The 11,060-nt window shown below is 34.3% G+C and overlaps 1 long non-coding RNA gene across 1 annotated transcript; it reads right to left on the reverse strand.

Annotated features, from left to right (window-relative positions):
* Positions 1 to 2,180: 2,180 nt before the first annotated feature.
* On the reverse strand, positions 2,181 to 9,011 carry LOC107824414 (uncharacterized). Its single transcript, XR_012700076.1, has 2 exons — positions 8,784 to 9,011; positions 2,181 to 2,678 (listed from the first exon to the last, which is right to left on the reverse strand). It is a non-coding gene; the product is annotated as an uncharacterized LOC107824414 (long non-coding RNA).
* Between the last annotated feature and the right edge of the window lie 2,049 nt (positions 9,012 to 11,060).

The following is an 11,060-nucleotide window of genomic DNA, read 5'->3' on the forward strand; positions in this document are numbered from 1 at the left end:
AGGAGGTTGTATATAAAATTTGAAGTCATTTAATGGAGATTTGGACTGGTTTTGAACAAGAATTGCAACTGAAAATTGTGGAAGAAGTTCGTCTACAGATGCTTGTATAAAGATGTATAAAAGTGTATAATAGTGTATAAGGTGTGTTTCTACACTCATATACAAGATTATACATGATTATACAAAAAACTGACTTCGTCTTCTTCCTTGCGTCTTTTCTTAAATTTAACTCAAATCTACTCCAAATCACTTCAAATTTAAATTTTGAACTCCTTTTGATATTCTCAATCAATTGGAACAACATCCAATCCAAACAACTAACAAATTTAGAAAAAACCATTTTCAAAAGCAAAGGTTTGAATGGTCTTCAATGGTGGACTTCTACTCTTCAATTTTCTTACATTGAAAGCAGTTGACACAAGAGGAGAAGCAGAAAATGCATATGTAGAAGATATGAGAAGAAGAGAGAGTGAAAGCAATGGTTGTGAGAACAAAGAATTAACTCCATAACTTTTAGAAGCAATGGTTGTAAGAACACAGATTTTGAATTTGGAAGTGCTTTCAAAATATGTACAATGTGGGTTAGGTGAGGTAAAACTTAAAAACATGGGCCATTTTTTGTTATGGTGTGAAGTCATGTGTATTTTCTTGTAATTTTTTTTTTTACAGTTTTTACTATTTTTTTAATTTATTTCTTTTATCTAGAGAAGTGTAGCTTTTGCCTTTTATTTTTGGATATATTTTGTCTAGTGAATTTTTTTATAATTTTCATTAAATTTAAGAAATAAAGTCTATTAAATATTTGAATTGAGACCACATATACTTACTCTTGACAAAATTTGGTAATAAAATGTGAACATATTACTAGACACCTAACTCCAAGATTTATACAAATATAACTTAGAAAGAATTACAAGAAAATACACATGACTTCTTACCATAACACAAAATGACTCATGTGTTTAAGTTTTACCCCACCTAGCCCATATTTTACATATTTGAAAGCACTAGCAAATTTAAAATCTGTGTTCTATAACCATTGCTTTTAAAAGCTATGGAATTAAATCTGTGTTCTCACAACTTGTTTTTACTCTCTCTTCCTCTCACATCTTCAACATATGCTTCTAGGGGTTGTGTATTTTATGCTTCTACCCTTGTGTCACCTGCTTGTAATGTAAGAAAATTGAAGAGTAGAAGTCCACCATTCAAGACCATCCAAAGTTTTGCTTTTGAAAATGGATTTTTTTGAATTTATTAGTTGTTTGGATTGGGTGTTGTTCCAATTGATTGAAACTATCAAAATAAGTTCAAAATTTAAATTTGAAGCGATTTGGAGTAGATTTGAGTTAAATTTTAGAAAAGACGCAAGGAAGAGGACGAAGTCAGTTTTTTGTATAATTATGTATAGTAGTGTATATGAGTGTAGAAACACACCTTATACACTACTATACACTTTTATACATCTTTATACAAGCATCTGTAGACGAACTTCTTCCACGATTTTCAGTTGCAATTCTTGTTCAAAACCAGTCCAAATTTCCATTAAATGACTTCAAATTTTATATACAACCTCCTTATACAATTTCTAACAAGTCTAAATAACACCCACTCCAAATTTCTCACAAAATCAAATTCGAAATTTAAACTCACATATTTAAGCTTGTCAAAAATCTAATTTTCACCGTCCAAATGAATTTGATTTCTTGAATTAATATTTGAGTCACAGTTATTGATTCGAAAATTAATTTAAAAGCTTGAGGAATCTTTTTTTAAAAATAAATAGTAATTTTGAGAACCTATTGGAGTTGGATGTTGAATCTTAGCCTATTATTTTTGAGCTAGTTGGTTGTAAATTGAAATATGGGCTATAAAATTGAAAAGTATGGAGCCCAATTGTTCTAATGTGAAATTTTTCCATTTATTTATCTATTTAAACTTTTGATGTGATTACTTTTGTACAAAATTAAATCTTTAACAATTGTACTTTGTTGTTTTTATCTAAATACAGGTAATAAATACATCCAATTGATACCTTAAACTTCATTTTCACCCAAACATTGACATATAAAATGAAACGGAGAGTGTCTTTATTAAATGAAAAAAAAAAGTAGCAGAAGTAGACCTAATCAATTTCGAGCTAGAAAACCAGAACAGGAGTTGAAAATAGAGAGAAGGGAAGGGAATATCAACAGATGATTTATATAAAAAATTCTTCATAGTGTGGCATTTGCTGCAACACCAATTACACCCAAAACTAGATTCAAAGTACTGAGTTAAAAATTCTACCTGATTTAACACTAAAAACAAGCATATTGTCTCTGCGCCTACATATTGCTCTTTCCAATACTGGACTAGCGCTCCAATGCAACCTCATCAAAGTTCCAGTCTCTCACTATATCCCTCCTCACGGCACGGCTCCTAACGAGTCGTGGGGGACCTGTCATGCCATTACTCTGATCAGTTGGCTGAGGGGTTACTTTAGATGTTGTGATGCCACCGTTTGCATTGGGGTGGCTAAGCGTTATCTTCTTGATCAAGCAATTGGCAATCGCCGAACATCTCCCATCGTTGTCGGAACTTGAAACAGAGTAACTTCTGAAGGAATGTGATGGGCTTTCAACACTATGGCATACCAAACATGCCAGACTCATATTTCACTTGGTGCACAATCTCTTTTGCTGCGCAATGCATTCAAAGAAAATAAGGTTCTATTAGATGCCACTGCAAAGGAACCTATTGAAAGTGATTATGTGATAATGTGCTCGGGATGCAAATAATCGAAATGGAAGTTTAGAAACCTTATATCAATTTATGTGCATGTCATGATTGCCAGTAGAGATCCCAAAAGTTTTGGTGACATGCAACAATTTCAACCTTTGCAAATGCAACACACCAAGTTCACATTTTCATCAATTATAGATTATGACAGCCATCCTACGCCAAAAACAAAGAAAAAATACATATTTGGCTTCCCCACACATGCAGGCTCACAAAATATAAACATACTGAGAAAATTCATGAAAGAAAGTGTTCTCTTCTAATAAGAATCCACTAGTACGATATTTTTACAATACCAAATTGACTTGACAAATCATATACGGTCCAGATCTCATACAGAAAACTGGAGAAATAAAACTAGACATAGGACTGTAGAGTAGTGTAAAAATTGTTGTGCATTCATGGCTGTAATATGCAATTAGATGCTGCTGGGTTATTTATGTTCCCATAGAGTTTAAAATTAACTGCTCAATCTTTTGGCCAGTAGACCACTACCCTTGTAAAGTTGTGAATGACCTTAATTTTTTTTACTTAGAGAACTCTGTCGGAAATTCCAGCTCCCAAGCACTAGGGCAATAGTAAGAAGGTCAAATAATGCTCAATGATCACACACAGCATTTTCAAAGGTTGGGAAAGAGACTAAAACTAGAGTGATTGCTCCAGAACTGCACAACAAGGGACTACTGGGACTCCTAGGGGTCTGTGGTTTGAGGGATAAGGAATATTAATCTCGGTATTAAATTATGTATTATTATACAGCGCTTGCTTTCCGATATAAAAAGGTGTATTGCTAGTATAATCTCCAACGACTAACGCAATGTTTGCTTTCTGGTTATGCAGAGATTAATACAACAAAACCAAATGTTGTATTGCTAATATCAGTATAACTTACACGAGACTATGTATTACTGTATACGGAATATAATATGAAATAAGAATGTGTATTAGCAATACATGGATAAGTAAAAACAAAAGTGCCCTTAAAGTTGGCTATCCCTTCAATATTATTCATGTAAAATTATTCACCATATAGCAATCCACATATTATTATTAATCACATAAGAATTGTTACATTATTATTCACCACATAAGAACTTTTACACTATAAACTAGACTATGAATTAAATGACCCTTAGGGTTCACAGAATTATTTTTCCTGTGAATGTTCTGAATATAGATTCGAGTAAACTTCTAATTAAACTATACAAAAAAGAACTTTCTCCATTAACCTGTTGGCAAATGTAGGTCATGCTCCTACATTGTAGGATGACAGGTGACAACAACCAGGCGCTTCTCCAATGCCATAAATTCTAAGTCGTGGGATCATAACTTATCAGATGAGCTGAAGGTGAGAGTTGATCTAAGTTGAATGCACCTAGAAACCTTTTAAGCCAAAGCCAAGATCTACAGTGAAGAAAAATCCTGCGCCCAGGGAGGCTAAAGTGGGAACTAAGAAAGGGAGAAACATGTTATATTACTGCTAAATTAAGATCTTTGGCAAGCTCTTTTTAGCAAGATTATTGGTTTCCAATAATATTTCTTGATCACCTATTCTTGCTCAAATAGGGCCCTCAGTTTCTCGCCAGCACCTCAAAGATGCATTTAGTTGTTTTACATGAGATTAAAGGTAGTTTCATTTAGTACCTAAAGGAAGGTCTGGAAATCAATACAAAATCCATTAACAGATTTAACGGTAAAATAAAATCTCTGTCTGTATTGCAAAAAGCCTGAAGATAAGAGGAGAAGACCAAAATTTGCAACTTCCTTTCATTTCTTTTGAAACATCCTTTGAAGCCAATCCATTCCCAACAGGCGCCGACCCACCCACAACCTGCAAAAAACTAAATCCGGAACAACCTACAAAAAACTACACCCATTCCTTCTTCCTTTGTCCACCTTTACTAGGTTCACACTTATCACTTATGTACCTTCTCCAGCAGCAAACCTCACTACAGTTTACTCCGTACTTCTTAATTTTTTTTTGATATCAAGCTGATTTTTGATTCCGTACTTCTTAATTTATATCAAGCTGATTTTAAATATTTCACATATATCAAACTTAACTTGTTGTAACTATTGTACTTCAAAGTTTCTCTTGTAACTAAGATATCAAAAACCTTTTTGTATTAGAAACAAACACATACATGAAACAAGAATGGGAGTCATAGTTACCCAATGAGCCATCAGTTCTTTTTCATAATTTCAGCAACTTTCTCAATGTCTTTGAGACAAAAATTAGAAAAGACAACACCAGTGATGAGATTAAGGAAATATGTTCTATTTATTTGTTTTAAGTATTCTCAGAGATAATAAAAATTCATAGCAAACTGCCTCCCCTATTCCTTTCTACAGCTTCTTCTCACTAGGCAGTTGAATAAATGCATTAGGAAATATGAAAACAACATATAGCTATCTCTGTATCCACCTGAAGTAACCAAATTAAACTTCCTATTTTCTGAATCAGCCCATACAGATGTAAGAAGTTGCATTTACCCTAATTGTCCAGAAACAAATCAGATCTATAGAAACCTAGCCTCTTACTAACCTGAAATTAAGTCATAATATTTACCACTTAATGTCCTTTTTTCTTTCTATCATTCTTTAATAGGGTTCTTCAATGATTAGTTGCCAACTCCAAGGCCAACCAGTCATTTTACCAGCAATTTAGCTTGACCATCTTAATATAGAGCATGAAAACTTCTTTTGGACAAGTTTAAAGAATAATTGTATGCTTCAATCAAGAACTGAACCCAGGTGAATGAGCCTCAAGGCAGTGCTAAGGAGCTCCAGCTACCAGTGACCCCAGCTAATTTTCTAGAGCATGAAAACTTTCGTTTCCCACATCATATTGTATGTAACTAATATCTAGAGACAGCAAAATGTGACGCCAAATAATTTTTCTATTCCTTTTTCCTGATGAGGTGTCAAGCAAATAATTTGTAGTCATAAACCAAGCGATACCTATAATATGACACAGGCACACTCATTTTTTCGATAAAGAAACTGGAGTAGAAGGCCTACCAAATGCATCCTAATGGAAAACTATCAGAATCTCAAATGGGCTCTAGACACGTAACAGTGATACATTTTAAATTATACTTTCATATTACAAATTACTGTGTATTTCATAATTGTCTAAGTACAGCTTAGTCTCTATAAGCATATGAAAACATAGTCAAGCCAAATAATTGTAGTCGCTAAGTTAAGATATACCTATAATATGACACAGGCACACTCATACAACCATTGATAAATAAAACTGGAATAAGAGGCCCACTACTGCATCCTAACGAGGGAAAGGAATAAAACTATAAACGTGTCTGAGACGTTCTAGATGCGTAGCAGTGATACGTTTACAACATTAACCTTAATTTAAAATGATATTGTCATATAATGAACGACTTTGTGTATTTCAATATTGTACATGGAAAAGTGCAGTTTAGTATTATGGGTATATTTTTTGAGAATGGTAACAAATTATATAAATGATTAAAAATATTTACAGGAGATTGTGTAAGCCACAATCAGACCCCAAAAGATCTGCAACTGCCTTGCCTATTCTAATCGATTACATTTCTTCTAGCAAATCTAGTAAAGAATGTACATCCTCCCTATAGCTCTCTTTGCACCAAAAATGAAATAACAAAAAACAATTAAGCTTAGTATTATGGGTATATGAAAACATATTATTTCTTATTATTGCTTCATGCAATAGTCAAGTCATGTAACGTCTTCCAAATTAGGTATTTACGGTCAAAGATTATTTTACTCCTTTTCCTTACTAGAAAAAGGTGCTACAATCAGGGACAGCCAGGGCTATCAATAATAAGGGAACGTGAAAAGTTACATAAGGTGCCTTTCTATTCTTTAGATGAATAAGAATCTCAAAATATATCCTGCTTCAAAACTCACCAAAAGAGAAGCGTGAAATCAATAGATAACTCAAAAAGATGCTACCAACAATACAGAAAACCATCAAATACATATTGCTTCCTTCATAACCGTCAAACCTCTTCTTCTTGAACGATATATGTACTTACTTTGAAACGACAAAACAAAATGTTCTTGAGTCTATGATTTGATCACATTGTAAAAGCTTGACAAGTTCGCCCAACTCCTATTGGTAAAATTATGATATAATGCTAACTTTCTTGTTCAGCTTAACTGTTTCTAGTAACAGTGTCCAGGATCATCAAGATGAAGAATTGGCTTTGGATACTTGCAAAATCAATATACTAATCATTAGCCCTTTCAATATCGAATCTCAAGTTCCATTAAATGGTGACTGATTTCAATCTCCAACGAACTGAATACAACAAATGGCTTCATAAATATAATCCTTAGGGGTCGTTTGGTACATGGGATAAGAATAATAATCCCGGGTTAAGGTTTGGGATTGACTTTATCCCATGTTTGGTTTGGGGTATTAGCTAATCCCGGGATAACTTTTACACTAAAATGGAGGGATTAGTTATCCCATATAGAAGGTGGGATAATTAATCGCATGGGATATCCCACCTTTGTACCAAACGCCCCCTTAGTATTCTAATAAAAAAGGAAGAAGACTGAAAGCAAACAGACAAAGATGAAAAATGCAACTCAATCTAAATCAAACGAATATGGCCACTTGTGCATATAATTGTGTAATGTTAAGTGTAGAAAGTCATAATAGCATATTATCAGTAATAAAGAACCTAATCCTAGACCATTTACTATTGGAAACTTCTAGCTATATACTCCTTACTATCAATCAGCTGAGATCCCATTATAATTGAACTTGTCTTGTCAATAGTTTTGACTTGAACCACTCATCGGTCCTTTTATCGCTCTACTTATATGGTAAGACCCTCTAAAGTAGATTATCAATTCTTAGTCCACTCAATCTTGCAAACAGTAGGCTCTTAGATAAAGCAAAGAAAGACTCTCTACAGTGGCATCCAAATAATCCACCATATGCATACTATACATGACTAAGCACTCCATGGGACATGACATGCTGCATATTATTCTCCTTCGGTATCTGATTACAGCGTCCGGGTTACCAAATAAACTGAAGTTACTAGAAAAAAGGGATAAACCGAAAAGAGATATAATCCTGAATTTATTAACGCCCCTTCATTAAAAAATTGAAATAAATAAAACTTTGGCAGTTAAATCAACACCTGGTTGATGAAGGAAAAGTACAGACTTCACACTTCAGTAAAAAGCAATTCTCATCTCAATTACACTCTCATAAACCTCCTACAACATAGAAATCCTTTCCTGTTACAACGTACTGCATTTTCAAGTCATCACTCAACAATCCCATGTTCACACAAGGCAAAAGCAACTACGCCTAGAAATTAAGGCAAAGCTTCATCTGAATCAGAACAAAAGACTGCTAGAACGCAGCATAGATGTACTAACACCTCAGTGTACAATGACCACGGTGGTAGATAAAATCAAGATCCTAGTGCCACCCCACCCAGGAAACTCAAATTAAAACTGAAAAAAGAAAAAGTGAGCAACATCAGTTCTTTTTATGGCAAAACAAAATTCTCTAGGAACCACTATCTGAGAAACAGAGAACAACCACATTAAGTTGGATAACCGAGAAATCTCGGAGGCTAGTGGCACCACAGTTCGACCCCTCTCCCCATCTACCCTTCTCCACTTAAATACCAGGGTTTTGCTGCCGAACCCGTGATATGGGAGCTCATTGAATACCTTATTATGAACTCAAGATTCACTTTGACCAAGAAAATAGGCATACAATACAGCATCAAATGTACCTCTACAATAAAGGGAATTTTGTCAGTGCAAATACACAATATCAAGAACACCAATGAACCCAAGAAACAAACACTAAGAGAAAATTTATAGCACAAATTGAACCCACAACAAAATTGACACAAAAAAATGACACCATAATTTCAGTTTGTATCACAAATAGTGCAGTAATAAAGAAGAAATAATTGAAGTGAAGGGAAAAACGAAAGGAAACTATTGAGATCTGAGAAACAAACCTTAGTATGTGTGTCGCAATGTGAAATAACGATTAGTGAGGAATGTAAGTGGGGGTATTATCTAATGGGCGGTTAAATCTTGTTGAGAGAGGGGATCTGTTTGTGTCGTTAAAGTCGGGAGAAGACTTCACTCTCTCTTGTAAATTCCTGAAATTAATGCTTTCGATTCATTCATACGGTACAGTACTCCCAGGAGTCTTAAGAGCATGTTTGGCGAAGCTGGGTGGTTAAAAGTATTTTTTTTTCCTCAAAAAGGTTTTTTTTAAGCTATTTGGTCGAGACGGAGAAGTACTTTTCACCCGCGGTCGAAGTAGTTTTTCTGCTAAAAGCAAAAAATTCTAGCTTCTTTCAAGAAGCAAAAGCAGAAAATTAATTTATTCAAGACAAAACTATCCTCACCATAAATTTATATTTTCCAAATTATCCATGTTGATTTAAGCTTGTTCTTTTCATTTTTGTTTTTAGTTTTTATCATTCTTTTAAAATTAAAAAAAATCATATACATGAACCATTTCGTAACTTTTCAAAAAATTTATTGGCTTTTCTTGTTTTTAATTTTTTTTTCTTTGTATAATGTCTTGTAACTTTCCAAATTACTTCTTCTTTTTTCAGACTAAAGCAAATTATCCACGTCGTTCTTTAAACTTTCAATTCTCTTCGTACAAATAGTTATTTATAATTTCTTTTGTTATAGGCTATTAATTTTCGAATCTTTAAAACTGTTATCAAATCTAATTTGTGAAAATTATCTACAAATAGGTAATAAATTTATAATTGCATCGCATAATCTATATATTATTAAAAGAAGAAGAAAAAGCCTCCACATTTAGCTAAGTGGCAGCCTCACAATAGACCACTTGGTAATTTAGGACAAAGTTAGTTAGGTTTTGTAAATATTAGTTTTTTTTGAATTTAAATTTTTTTAAAAATAAATTATGCATGATGTGTTGTTAATAATTAGTTACTCTTTTTGAATTTGAATTTAAACATATTAAACTATATTTTATGAAAAATAATATTTTTTTATAATATTTAAAATTATTTTATTTTACATTCAATGCCATCTTTCAAGTTTGAGACTCAGAATCATCTTGTTACAGCTACTATGGCTATACATAATTTCATCCGACGACATTCTTCTAGCGATAAGAAATTCAAATATTATGCTAATTGTAACGATCCGGCCGGTCATTTCGTGAATTATAGCCATGTTTCCCCCGCTTCTGCTTCCTTATGTGTTCCTCGGCTGTATTTTATTGTATCATGTTGGTTGGTTCGGGTCCAGAGTGGTTTCGCTGTGGAATGAGACACTTAGTCTCTTTTGAGAAGGCTTAAGTTGGAAAAGTTGACCGGATGTCGACTTATGAGTATATGAACTCGGATTTGAATTTTGATGGTTCCGTTAGCTCCGTTAGGTGTTTTTGGACTTAGGAGCGCGTTCGAAATGTGATTTGGATGTCTGTGGTAGAATTATGCATGAATTGGCGAAATTGAAAATTTGGCCTTTTTTTGTCGGCAGTGGAAATTTTGATATCTGGTTCGGAATGAAATTTCGGAAGTTGGAGTAGGTTCATGGTGTCATTTGTGACGTGTGTATGCAAAAAGTTTTAGGTCATTCGGGGGTGATTTAGTAGGTTTTGGGGTCGTTTGCGGAATTTGAAAATTTAGATGTTCTTAAGCTTGAATCCGAGGGTAATTTGGTGTTTTGATGTTGTTTTAAGCGATTCGAAGGTTCGACTAAGTTTGAATGATGTTATGGGATGTGTTGGCATGTTTGGTTGAGGTCTCGAGGGCCTCACGTGAGTTTCGGGTGGTTAACGGATCAATTCTTGGTTTTGGAAGTTGGTAGATTTTTTGGTATTTTTTGTTGTAGAGAATTCCTTCATCGTATTCGCGAGAGGGCTCTCGCGTTCGCGAAGGGATTTTGAGAGGGGCAGTTGAGTTGTTTTTCGTGTTCGCGAAGGTTTAGGATTTTAAGGCTACGCGTTCGCGACCTGAGCATCGTGTTCGCATAGAGTCAACGGTCATTAGAGCTTCAGGCAATTAAGCCTACGCGTACGCGAAAAATGTTCCGCGTTCGCGTAGGGTCAAGCTGGGTGGTCTTCGTGTTCGCGAGTGGGTCCTCGTGTTTGCGAAGGAGGAACTTTTGGTCTAAGGCAGTTTGTGCTTCGTGAACGCGAGGGCACTACCGCGTTCGCGAAGAGTAAAATTTGGGCCGCAGTGTTAAATATCAAAATCGAGGGTTTGAGCCCATTTTTCATATTTTGAGTTAGAGAC

Source organism: Nicotiana tabacum, chromosome 16 (genome assembly GCF_000715075.1).
Source record: "Nicotiana tabacum cultivar K326 chromosome 16, ASM71507v2, whole genome shotgun sequence".
Taxonomy (NCBI): Eukaryota; Viridiplantae; Streptophyta; class Magnoliopsida; order Solanales; family Solanaceae; genus Nicotiana; species Nicotiana tabacum.